The sequence below is a fragment of the Lycium barbarum genome, chromosome 5 (genome assembly GCF_019175385.1).
Source record: "Lycium barbarum isolate Lr01 chromosome 5, ASM1917538v2, whole genome shotgun sequence".
NCBI classification, from domain to species: Eukaryota; Viridiplantae; Streptophyta; class Magnoliopsida; order Solanales; family Solanaceae; genus Lycium; species Lycium barbarum.
In genome coordinates, this window is record NC_083341.1 from 89,182,057 (window position 1) to 89,202,027 (window position 19,971).

General features: G+C 41.4%; 1 pseudogene; it reads left to right on the forward strand.

Annotated features, from left to right (window-relative positions):
• Nucleotides 1-535: 535 nt before the first annotated feature.
• LOC132642557 (kinetochore protein SPC24 homolog) overlaps nt 536-19,971 on the forward strand; it is a 41,960-nt pseudogene continuing 22,524 nt past the window's right edge.

Consider the following 19,971-nt stretch of genomic DNA (forward strand, 5'->3'; position numbering starts at 1 on the left):
CTTTAACGTTTGTAGCGAAATTCTGTCTTAAGGAAGAATTTGTAAATTTTTGCCTTAAGGCAGAATACTTTCCATGCAAATTCTGCCTTAAGGCCCAAATTCTGACTTAAGGCAGATTTGTAAAATTCTGACTTAAGGCAGATTTGTAAAATTCTGACTTAAGGCAGATTTGTAAAATTCTGTCTTGTGATTTTTTTTTATTGAGCTGGTGTTCGAACACACAACTTCAGGGTATTAGGCGAAGGGAAAAATTTAAAACCACCGATTTGAAGGACAAAAATTAAAGATCACCCCAAATGAAGGACAATCCGTGCAAATATATATATATATATATATATATATATATATATATATATATATATATATATTTGCAAAGGCCGAAGATAAAAATTAAAAACCACCGATTTGTGGGACAAAAGTTAAAGACCATCCCTGGCAGAGCAATCCTGCAAATTGTCCATACTAACTAGCAATTCTTTTCAAATTACTAAGCACCTGTTGGGGAAAGAAAAACAAAAGCCCTAAACGTGTTGTAGAATGGTGGATGGGAGTAACATTGATGTGGAGAAACTGAAGTTGTTTAGTAAAGATCTCGTTGATTTCCTGAAGGATGATAAAGACGTTTGTTTCTTCAAACAGTGTTTAGAGCAGTCTAATGCTCTTCAATCACACTCTCATTCTCAGCACCAGACCCTTCAAGATTCCGTTCAAGGTAAGGTTCTTGTTTTTTCCTTCTCAATACTATATTTGGTTTTACTGAAATTGTTTTTGTTGGCTTAAAGTTGGAATATCAGTGGCCTGAGGTCGTTGGGGTTTTCTTCAACAAGTTAGCTTAAAGATTGAAAGTGGGAGTTTTCTCAAAATTTTTTGTGGATTTCTTGGCTTAATGTTTGAATATCAATCGTTGTTTTCCCTAATCCTCATAAACTATGTGAGAAAGAACAAGTTAGCTTAAAGGTTGAACCTTTGAAATAGTATAGACAATGTTTACCTCGTATTTGGATAATCAATTAAATTTATGGGTGAGGTATAGGATATGTGGTTGAGCCTCAATTTATTTGATAGAGAAAAGGCATATCTGAATATGCTATGAAGGAGCAACTGAGAATCAGTGGTTTTCTATAGATTTGTATCTAGTAATATATAAATATTGTTTGATCGAACAGATCTAAAGGATGAACATGCTAATCCGGACCAAAATCAGATGTTAGAGAGGGAGATTTTATATATTTAGCTATTACAAAGTGTTCTTAATATGAGGAAGCCAACCCCTCAAAAGTAGGGCAATGAGCCCTATTTATAGTATTGCCCCATGGGCTTCATACAACATGAGAAACTAAAAAATAAAGAAAAAACTCTGAAATGGATTAGGTTGGGTTAGGTTGGCCGTACGGTCTGACACCCGTACGATTGGCAGTTGAGCATGGCAGGACGTTATCGACGCGTGGCAATCGCGTAACGGATCTCCCGGACTAACGGCCACGATCAAACGGACTAACAGCCACGATCAAACGGAGGAACGGTCATGATCAACTCGGCTATGGAAAAATCGGACCAAACAATGTTCTTCCCTTTCCTCGGTTCAAGCACTCCTCCGATCCAGAAAGTAAATCTCCATACCCGTGTTGATCTCTTTCTTCCCTCGGTCACCGGTCTCACCAGTCTACCATATATTCGATTTTTACCGTATACAAATAGTCTCCACACTTTCCGGACCGAAGTTTTATTGGAGTAACGGGAAGTGGATGAATCAAGAAACCGGTGACTCCATTTATCCGTTGTTATATTTTCATTTTGGTGGGAACCGTTGCGTCACGTCCCTATGCCATCGACCACGTGTCTCACCCCGGATGGTCCGCGCTGACAACCGCCGCAATGCACGTCGCTTTAAGTTATTCCTCATTAATGATGGGACACGTGGCACTCCCCGATTGGTCGGGAACTGTAACCGTCTCAACCCCATGTCTATATAACGTCTTCCAACGCTCCATTTTTCCATTTTACGATCCCCTTAATCTCAGCTTCAATCTTTCATTTCTTACAGCTTCAGTTCTTCATTTCTTCTCCTCACTTACCATCTTCCAATTCACATCTCTCGTTGATTTGTTGCTTGTAGTACGTAAAAAGGAACGATTCTGCCAACTTCTCCACTTTAACCATTTTTGTTGAGTAGGCTGCTGCTTCTCCCTCTCATTTTCTGCCATTTTTGAATTCTCTGTCTGTTCTCTTACTTCACTTTTTAACTTCTCTTTCGAATTTTGCCAAATCTTTCTTCGTAATCTCCAAATGTCTGATAACACTGAAACCACTTCCCACGATATTCCCTCGGTTTCGTCTCAAGGAACTGAGCCAACTTCTCCACCTAAGAAAAATAGCACTTTCGAGCCCACAGCCTCGAACATTATACCGGCCAAACCTAACTTCAACAAAGATTTTGAGGTCGAAAAACCTTCTCCGGTATCCGATAGAGGGTTTGATGTGAGACGCTATCCCTCGTCCATTACCGAGGGAAAACTCGACTTAGTCCGGGCTGATTGCGGGTGAGACACCCGTTCAGTTTAAGTTTTTGCCCCCGGGCTAAGCGAATCAGTCACTGACCATCGGGAAGGTTTTTTATACGTTTATACTTACCCTTTCACTCTCAAGCTCGACCCCCTGGTCGATCCGGTCATCTTAGACATGTGTCGGACCTATAACGTAACCTTGGCACAGATTGGTCCGATTGTTTGGAGGGTCATGGCCTGCCTCCGGCTGTTGGCCAATAATACCGGGAAGGAGCTTACGCTGGCCCACATGATACGCTTATATTCTCCGAGGTTATTCTGGGGTGGCGTAATAAAACTCGCAAAGCGTAGCCAGAATCCATTTTTCTCAAAAATGGACGGAGATAGAGACAGGGGCTGGTTGGAGCGATATGTCCAGGTGCGGACCTCGGACATTATCCCGGACAACTGTATGCCTTTTCCGGAAAGGTGGAATAATAATCGTAAGTCTGAATTCTTTTAATAATTGCTAGTGTGTTTTGTTGAACTTCAGTTTATCCACATTCTCACTACTCTTCTTATATATGTTAGCCGTGGGTTGGATTCCTCCGGTCATCCGAGATCTCAACGATTGGGTTACTGCTCTCCTCAGCCAACATGCCCACGACGATCAGATGTGAGGACACCTGTCACGTGTCCGATGGGTCGCCCAGAATCACGGTAAAACCCAGCTTATATCCGTATTCATTGCATCTTCTACCCTTCTGTAACATCTTCGATTTTCAGGTCTACCTAAGGGCTCGGTGGATCCAAGGCCGGAGTCAGCAGCAGAACCAGCAACGTCGGCACCCAAGTTCGATTCGGCGGGTGCATCCCGTATCCTTGCTGCTGCTGCCAAGAGAAAAAGGCCCTTGGACAAAGGGCAGAAACCAAAGAAAAGGGCAAGGAGCGTCGTTAGGACTTTAAGGGATGAAGCAGAGCCCCAACTCCTCCTTCAGAGTATTAGTGCGACCCCTTCCGTGGCTCTCATTCCGGAGGAGGGCATCACCGTTTCACCCCTTCCTTCAGCCGGGGAAGGACCTTCGGTTCCGGCATTACACACAGGTGCGGAAGAAATTCTTTACCCGACTCCTCTAAGGTCGATTGAATTCGTCGATTTTTCAGGTGAAGCTTCTTCCGAAGAAACCCCCCTGCAAAGGACAAGAAGATCCGGGGGGGGGGGGGTAGCTGCTGCCGAAGCTGGTCAAAGAACTGAGCCGGCCCCCGAGAGTGAAGATCCAATGGCCATTGGCCCGTTTCCTGACTACGAGACAGCTGCAACTACGGAGACCCCTACCTTCTCTGAAGCTACTGAGGCCGCTCCAAGTTCTCCAACTCCGGCTTCAAGGTCGGATGAGTTTGAGGACATGTTCTCGGGCACTCCTCCTGCAACCGGCGAAGCTGCTGGTTTCAGAAATCTCCCAATCCGTCGAGCTACGAGGGCTGCTAATCGGACCACCGAGCCCGGTGCTAGGGATAGCTTGGTCCGTACCTTTTCGGCCCCAAGTATGGAATCGAGGAGGACAAGGTCGGTTGTGATCACCGTTCCCGAGGATTGCAGCTTTCTTTCTGGCCCGGTGAGCGTGGCGAGCTACCTGAGGCCCCTTGTCTCGGACTCGAACAAACGAACGATGAGCGGATTCCCTTGGCAATGCCTCATCAACGAGGGTATGTACGCAGGCAATCGGGTAAGTTTATCAACCATCCTTTCATGATTTCATTTAGAATTTTAATCACATTTATTCAAGTTTTTGACTTCTTTTGCAGAGTGTGGTGCTCGTCAATGAGGCTTTCATCCGTGCCCAGTAAGAGGTCGATGATCTCAAGGGCCAGCTGGACGCTCAGACGGAGAAATTTCTGCACCTTCTGCGGGTGAAGGAGGATGAGTTGAACCAAGCAGTTACTCTTTACAACCTCCGACCCGAGCTCGATGGAACAAAGGCCGAAAATCGTCAATTAAAGGGTGAGTTGGTCGAGATGGTCAAATATAACCGGCGTCTCGAAGCGGGCAAGATCAGCCTTAGCCGAGACAACGCTCACTTATCCTCAAGGCTTGGCGAGCTTGAAACCACCGTCACTCAACTCCAGGAGGAGCTGGACTCTGTCAAGTCCGATGCTACGAGCATGGCCGAGAGGCATCGACTGCTCGAATCTGAGAATGCCCGGTACAAAGAGCGTATGAGGGTGCTCGAGGAGAAGGTGGTGAAGAGGGCCCAAATATGTGATGATCTAAAAATCGAGCTCCAGGAGACGGTCGATGCTAATGACACTCTCAAGGCCGAGCTCGAGTCACACATTCAAATGCGAAGTGTCCTCGAAGAGGCTCGGGATGTTCTGGTGGCAAAGCTAGCCCGGGCCGAGGCCGATTTGGAAGAAGATCTAAAGAGCGTGGAGGCCGCCGAGGCTAATACTACTATTGTTGCTGAGTATGAAAAGTGAAAGTCTCGGAAGATCACCCTTGAGCAAGCCGAGCATGTCTTTGCGGATCTTCCGGCCCTGATCCTTGAAGCAAAAAGAATCGAGGAAGAGGCTAAGGGTGCCCTCGGGGCTGACTCCGACGACTCCTAGTGGACAGTGTCCGAGCACTTCGGATCCATCCATACCGGATAGATTAAGGCCCGTACTTAGCTTTTATTTTTTTTGTCTTTGCGGGAGTCCCCAATGTAAAATCCTTTGTATAAATAGAACATGCGTTTTTCTTGATTCTTTACTTTGTTTGAATGTTTGCTATGATTTCTTTCCCGAATTGTCGGTCTGTTTTAAGGAGTCATTATTTCTGACTGTGCTTGAATATCGGCTTTTCTCTTCATCCGGTACATTTTGTCTGGGAATTTTATGGAGTTTTTGCCTGTGGGACTTATCTTATGCTTTGTGAATTCAGACGTCTCCGAATCACTTTGAACATTTTTAGGGCCGGTATTTTTCGGACACCTGAATCTCAGCCTTAGCTAAATTTTGATGTAACAGTCCCCATTTGAGGGGTTAACAATTTTGGCTCGGTTCACTATGACCTTGTTTCCTTTGTCGAATTTCGACCGTAGTGCTCGGAATAGGGTATGTGAATGAAGTAATGCCGAAATATGGCGATAATCATCGGGGTAGTGTTTTAATCAAGAAGACATCCGAGATATCGTTATCCGAACTTTTGATGATTTTTGTATTGCAAGTATTCGTACATACATTATGGGAATTTTGTTTCCTTCTGCTTTTGCCGTAGCAAATACTAAATGGACACGATTCATTCTGATCGTTTGGCCCTTACATTGAAGCCTACTGCAGAAGGTCCGGTCTTGGCTTTGCCGTAGCAAATATTGAGTGGGCACGATTCATTCTGATCGTTTGGCCCTTACATCGAAGCCTTATATAAAAGGTTCGGTTTTGTTTTGTTTAGCTCCTCCGATTTCCGCTAATCGGGGTAAGCTTCGAAGTGGGTACAATAGTCCCTTAGTGCTTATCCGAGCTGCAAGGTCGGGTGAGTGCTATTAAGTCCCCACTCGTAGGGTGTGACCCCGAGTTTCCGGGCGTTTGTCCTTTATCTTCGTCGAGTAACACGTTGTACTTGTTGCCTCATTAAAAACCCTGTTGGAAAACTCATTTAGGGACAAAACCGTACTAAGGAAAAGAGTGCAACACGTGTTTTCAGACCTAGATTCTAACTTTATCCGGTACTTGACCTCCTGCAAAAGAAAAAGTTTAAAAGAAAAACACGGGGAGTCCATACCTTAACAGTAGTATCTTTTCAGATGAGCCACATTTCAGTTATTGCGCAACCGTTGCCCGTCCATGGATTCCAACTGGTACGATCCTTTGCCCGTTATCTTGGTTATCTTGTACGGTCCTTCCCAGTTCGGACCCAATTTTCCTTCGTTGGGATTCTTGGTGTTCACGGTAACTTTTCGAAGCACCAAGTCCCCAACTTGGAAATGCCGAAAATTGGCTCTCCGATTGTAGTACCTTTCCATTCTCTGTTTCTGGGCAGCAATACGGACCAACGCGTTTTCGCGGAGTTCATCCGTGAGGTCGAGTTTTACGGCCATGGCCTCCTCGTTTGACTCCTCGGTGGTATAGCTGAACCGGAGAGTCGGTTCACCAACTTCTATGGGAATAAGGGCTTCGGCCCCGTAGAACAACGAGAAAGGAGTTTCCCCCGTGCTAGTTTTCGATGTGGTTCTGTAAGCCCACAATAACTCCGGTAATATTTCGCTCCAGTGATGCTTTGATGCTTCGAGTCTTTTCCTCAGATTTTGGATTATTGTTTTGTTCGTGGATTCCGGCTGTCCGTTCGCACACGGGTGATATGGAGTTGATACAATTTTCTTGATCTTCAACCCTTCAAGAAAATCACTGACTTTGCCGCCCATGAACTGAGGTCCATTATCACAAGTTATTTCGGCCAGGATGCCGAACACTGATGATGTGATCCCATATGAAGTCAATGACTTCCTTCTTTTTTCAGAGGCCTGCGCTTCAACCCATTTGGAGAAATAATCAGTCATAAACAAATTAAAATGGTCTTTACCTGGTGCCTATGGTAGTCGACCGACAATGTCCATTCCCCACTTCATGAAAGGCCAAGGTGACACCACCGAATGCAGCAACTCCCCGGGCTGATGAACCATCGGAGCATGTCTCTGACACCCGTCACACTTCCGGACAAAATTTTTTGAATCCTCCTCCATCCGGTTCTAGTAGTAACCGGCCTTATAACTTTTCGAACCAAGGCTTCTGAACCGGAGTGGTTGCCGTAAGTCCCCTCGTAGAATTCTCTTAAAACATAGTCCGTTTCTATGGGACCCAAACACTTGGCTAGGAGTCCGAAGAAAGATCGTCGTTATAATTGGCGATCTACCAAGCAGAAATGCGCAGCTTTTGTCCTTAGTGACCGGGATTCCTTTGGGTCACTCGAGAGCTTTCCATCTCTTAAGTAATCGACGTACTTGTTGCGCCAATCCCAAGTTGAACCCGTTGTGTTTATTTCGGTATACCCGTTGTCTATCACCGTATTCATTAAGCGCAGTGTAGTACCAGGGTTAATTTCTCCCCCTTCGAGGGAAGATCCCAAATTGGCCAAGGCATCGGCTTCGCTGTTTTGCTCCCTCGGTATATGTTGAATGGTCCATTCTTTAAACCGGTGTAGTATCACTTGGGTCTTCTCCAAATACCTTAGCATCCGTTCATCTTTGACCTCGAAGATGCCATTCACCTGGTTAACGAACAAAAGCGAGTCGCACTTTGCTTCAATTATTTCAGCCCCCATACTCTGGGCTAATTGCAAACCTGCAATCATAGCCTCATACTCGGCTTCATTATTAGTCAATTTAACAGTTCTAATGGATTGTCGAACGGCATCCCCGGTCGGGGTTCTAAGGACGATTCCTAGCCCGGAACCTTTGAGGTTCGAGGCTCCATCCGTGTGTAGTGACCAATTACCCGAGGCTTCCCCTGAGGTTAGCAAAGGTTCTTTCTCAACCTCGGGGACCATAGCCGGGGTGAAATCCACCATAAAATCGGCCAAGATCTGGGACTTGATGGCCGTTCGAGGTTTGTATTCGATATCATATCCGCTAATTTCTACGGCCCATTTAGTCAGTCTACCCGATAATTCCGGTCTGTGCATGATGTTTTTTAAGGGATAAGTAGTCACTACACATATCGGATGGCATTGGAAATAAGCTTTGAGCTTTCTAGAAACACTAACCAATGCCAATGCCAATTTTTCCAAGTGGGGATAACGGGTCTCCGCATCCCCCAAAGTTCTACTTACATAATAAATAGGGAATTGCGTACCTGATTCTTCTCGGACCAAAACGCCACTTACCGCTACCTCGAAGACAGTAAGGTAGAGAAAAAGTTGCTCGTCCGCCTTTGGTGTGTGCAACAACGGCGGGTTGGACAAGTATCGCTTTAATTCTTGCAAAGCTCTTTGACACTCCGGTGTCCAAACGAAATCGTTCTTCTTCCTCAGTAAGGAGAAGAAACGATGACTCTTATTCGAGGACCTCGATATGAAGCGACTCAACGCCGCTATCCTTCTGGTGAGCCTCTGCACTCTTTTGACGTTATTCACTACCTAGATGGCCTTGATTTTGTCCGGGTTGATTTCAATCCCCCAGTCTAACACCATGAAGCCCAAAAATTTTCCAGACCGGGCACCGAAGGCACATTTTTCCTGGTTGAGCTTCATGTTATACTTTCAGAGCACATCGAAGGTTTCCTGCAAATGTTTCAAATGGTCCTCTGTTTCCAGGGACTTGACTACCATGTCGTCAATATAAACTTCTATTTTTTTCCCTATTTGTTCTTCGAACATCCCATTAACTAGGCGTTGGTAAGTTGCACCGGCATTTTTTAGTCCAAAAGGCATGACATTTTAACAGTAAGTCCCATATCGGGTAATAAAAGATGTTTTCTCTTGATCCTCCGGGTGCATCCGAATTTGGTTATACCCGGAGTAGGCATCGAGAAAACTTTGCATCTCATGCCCGGCCGTCGCATCGCTCATTCTATCGATGTGAGGCAACGGAAATTAATCCTTCGAGCATGCTTTGTTTAGATCCTTGTAATCAACACACATTCGAAATTTATTACCTTTCTTCGGCACCACTACTACGTTAGCTAGCTAGTCCGGGTACTTTACCTCCCGGATAGAGCCTATGTTCAAAAGCTTTGTTACCTCATCTTTTACGAAGGCGTGTTTTGCTTCTACCATGGGCCTTCTCTTCTACTTTACCGGGGGAAACCTCCCGTCTAAACCGAGCTTGTGAGTTGTTACTTCCGGTGGTATACCTGTCATATCTATGTGGGACCATGCAAAGCAATTGGCATTAGCTCGAAGAAATTCAATTAACTTGTTCCTGAGCTCCGAGGTTAACCCCGTGCCCACGTATACCTTTCTGTCCGGTAAATATTCGAACAAGATGATCTTCTCCAGATCCTCCACTGTTGACTTGGTTGCATCCGAGTCATCTGGCATGACGAATGATCTGGGTACACCAAAATCATCCTCTTCATACCCCGAATCTGACCCCGACTGCTTTGATTGCTATTTGGTGTCCTTTTCTCCGGCTGAATCGTCTTCCTTTTGACCCGATTTTTTAGGCTGATGTGTCGCTTCCTCGATCGCGAACATCTCCCTTGCAGCGGGTTGTTCGCCTCGGATGGTTTTTACCCCCTCCGGAGTTGGGAATTTCAGCAGTTGATGTAATGTGGACGGCACGGCCCTCATGCTATGTATCCAGAGTCTACCCAGTAATGCATTATACTTCATATCTCCTTCGATTACATAGAACACCGTTTGTTGGATAGTGCCATCGATGCTTACCGGCAATGAGATCTCCCCCTTTGTGGTTTCGCTCGCCATGTTGAACCCGCTGAGTACCCGAGCTACCGGTATAATCTGATGGAGTAGCCTTAGCTGTTCGACCACTCTCCACCGGATGATGTTGGCCTAGCTACCTAGGTCAATCAAAATACGTTTAATTTGGGTTTTAAAGATAAGAATAGAGATTACCAATGTATTATTGTGCGGTTGAATGATGCCTTATGCGTTCTCGTGGCTGAAAGAGATGGAACCCTCGGGTGTGTAATCCCGGCCGCATTTTTCACTCACAGCAGAGACCTTGGTTCGTTGAATCACCGACCCTCGTGGGGTATCGGTGCCCCAAATTATCATGTTGATTATATATTGGGGTTCTACTGGCTCGGCCCTTTTAGGGGTCTCCCTTTCCTTGTAGTGACCTTTGGCTCTTTTACTCAGCAATTCTCAGAGATAGCCATTCTATAGTAACCGGGCTACCTCCTCTCTTAACTGGAGACAATCCTCAGTTCTATGTCCATGGGTTCCATGATATTCACACATCATGTTTGGGTCCCGCTGGTCCAGATCCGACCTTAGAGGTCTCGGCCATCTTACATCCGGAATACGGCCAATGGCCGATACGAGGTCCGAGGTGTTGACGTTGAAGTTGTACTCCGATATCCTCGGAGAATCTTTGTTGCTGGCAGAGCTTCCGGTATCACTCCTGAATGAGAGACCTCAATTGTTCGATGGGCGCTCGACCCGTTTATCACCCCGACCGGAGAAATGGCTCGGGCCAACCCTGGATTTCTCTGACCTGAAGCTTGGTTTCTCCGAATGAGAATATGGCCGATACCTTTCCCTCGATGACCTTGCCTCCGGTTCGTAATTTTTCCTTAGTCTCTCAAAACTTTTGTTCATGTTTACTGGCCCCGGGGGAAGCTCGAGTTGGTCATCCTCCACCCGAATCTTCGACTCGTATCAGTTATGGACATCTGCCCATGTCACAGCCTCGTATTCCAGCAAGCTTTCCTTTAATTTGAACGAAGCCGTCGAGCTCCGAACATTGAGCCCCTTTGTGAAAGCTTATGCAGCCCATTCCTCCAGAATCGGTGGGAGCTCCATTCGTTCCCTTTGGAACCGGTTGACAAATTCACGCAGTAACTCATCGTCTCTTTGGGCTATACGAAAAATATCCGCCTTCCGAGCCTGCACCTTTTTGGCTCCGGCGTGTGCTTTTATGAACGCATCGGCGAGCATTTCGAAAGAAGTGATTGAATGCTCGGACAGATAGTCGTACCAAGTCAATGCTCCTTTTGATAGAATTTCCCCGAACTTTTTCAACAATACGGATTCGATTTCATCCTCTTCCATATCATTGCCTTTTATAGCACAGGCGTATGAGGTCACGTGTTCGTGAGTGTTATATCCCATATTTTTATACGTTGAATTATTCGTAAGCTAATCGACATAAGTTAAGGACGAGATTATTTTTGGGATATGAGACAAGGACTTTTAATCACAATTTTAATAAGTACACGATTTTCTTGTAATTCCAATTAGTGTGGAAATATTAATGGAGATTAGAGATTAATTAATTATGATTAGATTATTAAGTGGAGATTAGTGACTAAATTAAGATTAATTAAGTTAGCTAACTATATAGTTAAAGTGGGCCCCCACCCGATTCTTTAATTAAAAAAATAAAAATAAACAAATATATTAAAATGATGATTCACCATGGAGGGCACATGTAGGGCTAGTAGGATTCATATAAATAGTAAAGCTAAAGACCAAATTTAGCATTCATTTCATTTTGCAAATTGAAGCTTAAGAGAAAGAGAAAGAAGAGCATAGCCATGGCTGCTGCTCTCGGCTAGCCATGGCTGCTGCTCTCGGCTAGCCATGGTTGTTGAAGAAAAAAATATGTTTTGTTGCTTTGATTAAATTCTAAGGTGATTTGCAAGTCCAAGGAGGTGATAGCAACATTGGATATTGAATTGAGGAAGAAGAAATAGTGAAATTGGTGCAAGTGAGTGTAGAAATTGCTCCGATTAAATTAAGGTAAGATTTTCTCATTTTATGGTATAATTGGATTAATGGTATTGTAATGGAAAGATTAAAATTGTATTAGATGAAATTGGAAGTAAGAAATTGTATGAATTCGTTGATATTGGGAGTTGTAGTTGTTATGTGGAATTGTTGAGTTGAAAAGATTAAAAGTGTGGTTTTTGTTCATATGTTGTTGTTCGTCTTGTTGTCGTGTTGTCGTGTTGTCGTTGATATGGCTTCTAAATTTAGAAGAAAGAAGTGTATAACGTATCGTATACAAAGCGTATGTTGGTCTGTTTGATGTATAATCTTAAATGTTAATGATTTGGATTGGAAAAGGATTAAGAAAGGCTATTGGGTTGTTTTAGTTGTTTATGGGCTGGATTGTAAGGATATGATATGAATATTTCTATTACTGTCGTTTTTGGTATTGCTGTGTTAACAGGAGATTAATTGGAAGTTCGGGTTAGGCGAGTTATATAGGGGAAATGCTGCCCGATTTTCGTTATGTTCTTAACTAACAAAAATCCTAATCAAGAAAGTTTGAACTAAAGAATGATTCCTATAAGCGATTGGTTGTAGATTTATAAGCTAGAAAGTATAGTTTACTAACGATAGCGTTACTTTCATATTAAATAGGCTAAAGGGACGACAAAGCGAACTTGGTTACGGTTAACCTATAACAGGTATGTAAAGCTAACCCTTCTTTCATTTTGGCATGATCTTTATGAAACAAACAGACGACGTATATATATGACTCCAAAGAAGCTCCTATTCTTAGAGCCACTAGGATGGCTAATGTTCTTGATTTCTAGAAGCTATTTCATTATGTCTTAATACGTGTCTATGATTCCAGAAGTTGTATTTTGATATAATCCATTGTGACATTCGAAGGGTAATCTACTCGTGCATGCCTCAATACATCTTTCACTGAGTCCCGGGCCAGGATACGTTCTCATGCACAGTTTACTGCATTTTTCACCGAGTCCCTCACTAGAGGACCGGGAGACGGTATATATATATATATATATATATATATATATATATATATATATATATATGATGTGATGGTGTGATGATGTGATGATGTGATGATATGATGATGTGATTATGGCACCAAGGATGGTATGTGGCAACCTTATTCACCGAGTCCCATAATCGGCCGGATATGATATAGGATATTGATATGCATGATTTTCATTTTATAAGGCAAGTGTATTGATATTTTAAAAGTCATACTTATTTCCGGTAATCTCTATTTCAGTAATGATCCTCTTTATTGTATTTCATGATTTATATACTCAGTACATATCTCGTACTGACCCCCTTTCTTGGGGGGGGGGGGGCTGCGTTTCATGTCAGCAGGTACAGATAGTCGGTTTGGTGACCCCTTAGCATAGGACTTCCACTCAGCTGTCTTGGAGAGCTCTGTTGTTCCGGAGCCTAGACTTTTGGTACAGATCTTATGATGTATGTATATTTTTGCCCAGGGGTACGGCGGGGCCCTGTCTCGTCATATTTCGCTATCGATACTCTTAGAGGTCTGTAGATATATGTGTGGGTTGTGTATAAGTTTGTTCAGCTATGTCTATACGATGTGCTATGGATATGTTCGTATGTAGTGGCAGCCTTGTCGGCTTGCGCATGATATTGATATGTAGTGGCGGCCTTTTCGGCTTGCGTATCATTTTATGATTTGATCAGTTGTGACTCCTCAGGAGACAGTTATCTGGAAATATATATATGATGACGTAATGAACCTTCGGAGTTCTTTTGCAAGTTTCCATATTGTTCATAGTCAATTTGGCTATATCTAACAGGTACGTGTATGAGTGTCCAGCTCAGGCACTAGTCATGGCCTATGGGGTTGGGTCGTGACAAATGTGGTATCAGAGCAGTTCATCCTCGGAATGTCTACAGACCGTGTCTAGTAGAGTCTTATTTATCGGTGTGTTGTGCACCACATCTATAAACAGGAAGCTACAGGACATTTAGGATGTTACCTTTCTTTCATATCTAAGATCGTGCGATAGAGCCCAGCTATAGGAAATGAAATTCCTTATACTAACCCTTTTTTCAGCTGAAGAACGACATCGCCAGAAGAAAGTGACTGATGATATTGGAAGCTACAAAGTACATAGGTAAGCAACGGTGCGAAAGAAGCATGTCAGATAAGGTAAGAATATTGAAGTATGATTGAAATGTAAAGTTGAAGAATGAAAGGGAAGGTAGATAGGAAGGTACAACAGGACAGATCGTTAAAGGATTAGCTACGTCTCGAGGTGTGATATGTGAGGTAAGTTTCGACATCTTTATACTTTTACTTGAAATTGGGAGCCCTGTGTGGCTATGATATGATATGATATATACGTATATATGTTGGCCCTGTGAGGCATTGTTGGTATTTCCTGCGTGCAGGTGTTGGGATAGTAAGAAATATAGAGGAAACTCTGTCAAAATTTTCTTAGAAATAAAAAGGGAATGAGATATAAGTTCGTAATATGTCTTGAAAGGTTGTGTCAATAGTAATGATAGGATTTGACCAAGTTGCAAGTCTGACTTCGAGAAATAAGTTAACAGTTGAATTGATGGTAATAGTAATTACGAGGTCAAGATCAATATGGTAAAAATGAAATGTTAAGACAATTTGGAAGGGCTTGTGATAATAAAAGATGATTTAGAAAGGGCTGGCAAATCTTAATAGAGTGTTATGTTGAGATATCAACTGAATTGATCAGTAGGGATAAATTACGACGAGTCTATAGTTAAAAGGAGTAATAGTATGATTGAGACAAGAGTACGGAGGAGGAAGAATTGTGACGAATATGAATGTATTGATAAGACAGCCTGTGAGGTATTAAGGCTAAGATTAATCAGAAAGGGTAAAAGGGTTAAGTACGCCTATTCCACAGAGTGTAATTAAACCATAGTAAGAATCTTGAATCCTTAAGGTTAAGAAGTGTTACACCATAGGATTAATTACGAACAGGATATTATGTGAATACAATAAGGATTGTTATGAAAATGAGTAAAGCCTAGTGAGGAAGTGACTAAAGGATATGACGTGGTCTATGCGACTGAGGTATAAAGGCAAATGCGAAATGGAAAGGCAAGGTATAGAACGAATAAGAAAGACTTATAAAGTTCTTTTATAAGGAAGGTTCAGAATACAGATTATGTGGTAACGGAAATGAAAGCGAGCACAAGAAAAGAAGGAGTTAATTGAAAGAAGGAAATAAGAAGAAAGCAAGCGAGATAACAGTGTAGCAACAGGTTATGACGTAGCCGAGAACACGAGTAATATAAATGGCATAACTTGTGAAAGACCAAGCTACAGAAAAATGATCAACGAGGTAGAATGAGTGCTAGAAAATGACTAGTATGACAAGAACAAACAGGGATGAACAGAATACGTTTAGAGGATGAGAAAAGGGGTTATGCAGAAATAGTGTTTTCCGAAGGATACAGGAGTAGCATGAGATTCCTCATGCACAGAATGAAAGATGGACATAGACTGGAGAAATGGTAAGGGAATACTAAAGGAAGCACCCTAAATAGACAAAATTAATTGAGTACGAGTATAAAATAGAAAGGAAAATATATAGCTACGAACATAAAGGTGCAGTACGACGACAAGGTGGTAAGATAAGACCATTATTAAGATGAATTCGATATGATTTTGAGTAAGTTAGAAGTTAGCGTTGGGTACACAACAAGGGTGAAAGAGCATAAGACATAAAAGAGTACAGCGCGTATACGACTTTACCTGTGAAATCCTTAAGGGACAGGGACTGTAGGTTGAGGAACAAATGATGTATTGTAAATTCATTAGAGGAAACATATGATACAGGTTAGGATAAAGATAATGTTACAAGAGAGCTTTGAACACTTATCATCAGAATATAGGTGCTACCTAATTGAGAATTTGGAACGACTATAAGTACTAATTAATTACTGGTTGGAGTAAGTGGAATGTGGCCTTGGACGAGCTGCTACATGGGTTGCATTACTTGAGTAGAGATGATTAGATGGGATTTTGTACCATACATAGAAGAGTTCTCATCGCTTCGAGATTTTGTTAAGATTTCGTACCCAGATAATCAAAGTTATAGATTATAAAGGAAGGACGCAGATATGGCACAGTTGGGATCAAATGAATTTGAGATTGGAAATAGGGACATAAAGTAGAATATAAACAGATAATGGTATAAGTACAACCCCAAAAGGGGGAAGCAGGTGAGAAAAGTGCAAGTGTAAGATGGAAACGATTGACGCTACAATATATTTGATATGGATGCTTAAACTTCAAGTGAGATCCCTTGCTAAAACAAGTTAGTAAGATCTGAAGGTCAACAATAAACGGATAGAAGTCAGGATGGTATTTGAGACAAGACCGAGGATCATTTGTAAAGATCTTATATGATATGACATTAGGAAGTGGGTGCTTGTAAAAAGAAAGAGTACGACAAGAGAATGGTAACGAGTAACTTAAGAGATATTATAAAGGATAGCTACGCTATACTGGGTTAAAGACTAAGATGTTGGCAATAGAGTTGTTCGCTAATGATATTGCGACTTATAAGTAGTAAGGAGAAGGGATAGAGAATCTCCTATAGTAGAATACAAGAAAAATCAAAGGGTGAATAAGGGAAAGGAAAGGAGTATGACAAGATAGGCTACGAGCGAGTTTTAGTACGGATGAGATATGTAAAGCAGAATGAGTCAGGAGAAGGAAAGACTATGACTAGGATTGGATATATATTATACAAGTTGTACAAGAATAGTTATGAAACCTACGAATATTTGTATGCTAAGGATGAGACCAAGTGAGTACTTGATAAGAAGAGTAAGGATTCAGTAATAGCAATGCGGTAATGATATTTTGGGTACATTAAGAAAAGGTGTAAGATGGTTTGAGAAAAATTACCGAGATAGAATTAGTACTGAGGGAAAATAGGACATAGCCATAGTTGAGCCCCGATACCGATTGAAAGATACAAGAGGAGGATGCAAGGTAAGGCATAAGGACTAGTGAAACGACGCTAAGGTATTTGAGAACCTTCGCACATTCTTGTAAAGATTGTAACATAATGTGTGACAGGAAAACTAGAAACAAAATCTGAGTAAAGGGGCAATAGAATATGCCTAAAGTGTTACAAGTTGGGTTAAGGGAAATTGTGAAATGGTTTAGGCGAGACGATCAGAACAAGCTGGTTACTGGATGACAGTGAATTTATATGTCAAATCAAAAATTCTTTCAGAATTATACCAACTAATGATAGACAGAGCACAGAGCAGCTATGTAAAGTTATAAAATGAGGAAACTCCAGCACTACTTGATCGCCAACTCTAAGGATTGAAATTAAGAGATAAAAGCAAGTGAAAGTTAAAAACCTTTAAGATAAAGTAGAGAAGTGATACATGATGCGGAAGATTTCAGAATACGGACTGTAACAGCAGGACATAGCAAGGTTATTGGAGTAAAATAATATTACGCCTTGGGGAAATTTCATTTTATTCGAAGAGTTACGAAGGGCCTACAGGTTACCAGAGGCATAAATACCCCAAGGATTGTAAAGTATAATGAATCGATGAGGAAAATCTGCCCGTTATAAAATCTTAATTAAGGATTAAGAGGTAAGATGAAGTGAACGATACATCTTAAGAGAGTAACTATAGGAGAAGAAAGAGAGCCGAGTTATGACTGAGAGCACCATGAATACAAGTCAGAATCAATCAGTGCCAGTACAACTGAACAGTATGCATACAAGAGAGATAGTAACATTTCAGCAGAAGCGCTCGCAATACAACTGACAACCGATTGCGAAATGAAAGGGAGAGTAAAGACAACGACGTGGAATTACCACCTCGAGAGGAAAGGGCAAGAACAAATATTATGGAAATGGTTACTAAGAGAGCTGGAATGCGTTATAATAAAGTGAAGGGATCGACCAATGAAAGAGGCATGTGGAGGGCATAATTCAGTAAAAGAACATTTAAGAAAGTATTGGGAACGCAGGACTAGTTTAACATTCGAGGACGAATGTTCCAAAGGGGGGGAGGATGTTATATCCCGTATTTTTATACGTTGAATTATTAGTAAGCTAATCGACATAAGTTAAGGACGAGATTATTTTTGGGATATGAGACAAGGACATTTAATCACAATTTTAATAAGTACACGATTTGCTTGTAATTCCAATCAGTGTGAAAATATTAATGGAGATTAGGGATTAATTAACTATGATTAGATTATTAAGTGGAGATTAGTGATTAAATTAAGATTAGTTAAGTTAGCTAACTATATAGTTAAAGTGGGCCCCCACCCGATTCTTTAATTAAAAAAATAAAAATAAAAAAATATATTAAAATGATGATTCACCATGGAGGGCACATGTAGGGCTAGTAGGATTCATATAAATAGTTAAGCTAAAGACCAAATTTAGCATTCATTTCATTTTGCAAATTGAAGCTTAAGAGAAAGAGAAAGAAGAGCATAGCCATGGCTGCTGCTTTCGGCCAGCCATGGTTGTTGAAGAAAAAAATATGTTTTGTTGCTTTGATTAAATTCTAAGGTGATTTGAAAGTCCAAGGAGGTGATAGCAACATTGGGTATTGAATTGAGGAAGAAGAAATAGTGAAATTGGTGCAAGTGAGTGTAGAAATTGCTCCGATTAAATTAAGGTAAGATTTTCTCATTTTATGGTATAATTGGATTAATGGTATTGTAATGGAAAGATTAAAATTGTATTAGATGAATTGGAAGTAAGAAAATGCATGAATTCGTTGATATTGGGAGTTGTAGTTGTTATGTGGAATTGTTGAGTTGAAAAGATTAAAAGTGTGGTTTATGTTCATATGTTGTTGTTCGTATTGTTGTCGTGTTATCGTTGATATGGCTTCTAAATTTGGAAGAAAGAAGTGCAGAACGTATCGTATACAAAGCGTATGTTGGTCTGTTTGGTGTATAATCTTAAATGTTAATGATTTGGATTGGAAAAGGATTAAGAAAGGCTATTGGGTTGTTTGAGTTGTTTATGGGCTGGATTGTAAGGATATGATATGAATATTTCTATTACTGTCGTTGTTGGTATTGCTGTGATAACAGGAGATTAATTGGAAGTTCGGGTTAGGCGAGTTATATAGGGGAAATGCTGCCCGATTACCGTTATGTTCTTAACTAACAAAAATCCTAATCAAGAAAGTATGAACTAAAGAATGATTCCTATAAGCGATTGGTTGTAGATTTATAAGCTAGAAAGTATAGTTTACTAACGATACCGTTACTTTCATATTAAATAGGCTAAAGGGACGACAACGCGAACTTTGTTACAGTTAACCTATAACAGGTATGTAAAGCTAACCCTTCTTTCATTTTGGCATGATCTTTATGAAACAAACAGACGACGTATATAAATGACTCCAAAGAAGCTCCTATTCTTAGAGCCACTAGGATGGCTAATGTTCTTGATTTCCAGAGGCTATTTCATTATGTCTTAATACGTGTCTATGATTCCAGAAGTTGTATTTTGATATAATCCATTATGACATTCGAAGGGTACTTGATATGATTATTGTCTTGATTTTCAAATGATAGTTCATCTTGATTATTCTATCGAGTAATAGATATGACTTAGTTTGCATATGGTTGCTCACTACTCTACTCGTGCATGCCTCAATACATCTTTCACTGTGTCCTGGGCCAGGATACGTTCTCGTGCACAGTTTTACTGCATTGTTCACCGAGTCACTCACTAGAGGGTCGGGATACGGTATATATATATATATATATATATATATATATATATATATATATATATATATATATATGATGTGATGGTGTGATGATGTGATGATGTGATGATGTGATGATATGATGATGTGATGGTGTGATGATGTGATGATGTGATGATGTGATGATGTGATGATATGATGATGTGATTATGGCGCCAAGGATGGTATGTGGCGACCTTATTCACCGAGTCCCATAATGGGTCGGATATGATATATGATATTGATATGCATGATTTTCATTTCATAAGGCAAGTGTATTGATATTTTAAAAGTCATAGTTGTTTCCGGTAATCTCTATTTCAGTTA